Raw genomic sequence first — 1,565 nt, 5'->3', positions numbered from 1 at the left:
CATGAACCGGTTCCCTACAAGAGCCTGTTCCCAGTAGTTCAGGTGCTTCAGGTACAAACAACAGGTGGGGCCAGAGCACAATGAAAAGGTTTATTTCATTTGGTACCTGCGATTAATATAATTTCATGTTTGGAAAAATGAGAAATATCAGGTGTTATCAATTCCCTTGTTCACAACTTATAACTGCTGTGATTAGTTCAAGATAAATATGGATTTCATTAAAATATCTTTATGATCAGTTCTCTCTAATTTTGATTGTATAATGCACTAATGCTGAAGTATAATTGAATAACAACTCCTTCTTTTTCTATAAACACCTTCAAAACTATCTCTTTTTTTACTAGGCAGCTAAAAGATCGAGTGGATTGTAGGATAATGGGCTATTGATGTCTGTGGAGTGAAGCGTGGTTATTCCATGTGGCTCCTCTGTCAGGTTGGTAATTGATCGGCAGCTCCTCCGGGACCCACAGAGACAAACGCATTAGGTGCTGAGACGGTGGATGGGTTGGAGGCTTTTATTGATAGTGGTTTATTGATTAAGTAAAACAGGCTGTGTGTGAGAGAGAAAACATTAACAGAAAAGATGTGAGTGTACAGTAGTGGTTCTGTCAGACAGCAGTTTTAGCACTTTACATTCTGAGACATGTAAAACTTTAAGTGTTTCCCCTTAGGTGTAGCCTATTTATTTGGGAATCTGGTCTTTGAACTGCTGGAGGAAGTCGCTTAATTTCTGCAGCAACATTCAGAGGATGTGGTGTAATTTGGCAACAGGAAAGCATGGATTCATCCTACCTATATCAACAGTTCAGCCTGATGGTGGTGTAATGAAATGAGGGATAATTTCTTGGCTCACGTTGGGCCTCTTAGTACCAGCTGGGCATTGTTGTCACAGCTTACCCAAGTCTTCCTGCCGACCATATCAAATTTCTTCTGTGACCAAACTATATCCATCCTTTGATGACTGCCTACAGCAGGATAACACACCATGTCACAAAGCTCAGATGATCTCAAACTGGTTTCTTGATCATGAAAATATATTCAAGTGTCCTCCAGAGTCATGGGATCTAAATCCAGTAGAGCACATTTGGGACGTGGTAGAACAGGAGACTGGCATAATTAGATTAGATTAGATGAAACTTCATTAATTCCTCGGGTGGGTTCCTCCAGGAAATTCAGTAATAAACAAGAAGCAAATAAATCTGCAGCAACTGTATGATGCTAACATGTCAATATAGGTCAAAATCTGGGGAATGTTTCCAGCCTTCCTTGCTGAATGATTGTAAATACAGTCTGTATTTATGATTATATTACTATCTTCATTGTAGACACTAAAATCACATTCTGTTGAAGTGAATTAAATTGTCATTGTAAATGTAAATGTTAACTGTCAGGTGAAACATTGTGCCGAATCATACATGTCCATATATAATTAAATAGAATAAGGGGAAAAATTGAGTCGAAAACATTGGACGACAAAATTACTGCCGTCTTTTTTGAACTACAACAACCACAAAACGAGTGTAGTCGTAAACCTCAACGCTTTACGACACTTTACAAAAACATTG

This window comes from Pelmatolapia mariae, linkage group LG14 (genome assembly GCF_036321145.2).
Source record: "Pelmatolapia mariae isolate MD_Pm_ZW linkage group LG14, Pm_UMD_F_2, whole genome shotgun sequence".
NCBI lineage: Eukaryota > Metazoa > Chordata > Actinopteri > Cichliformes > Cichlidae > Pelmatolapia > Pelmatolapia mariae.
This window is presented reverse-complemented; position numbering follows the sequence as displayed.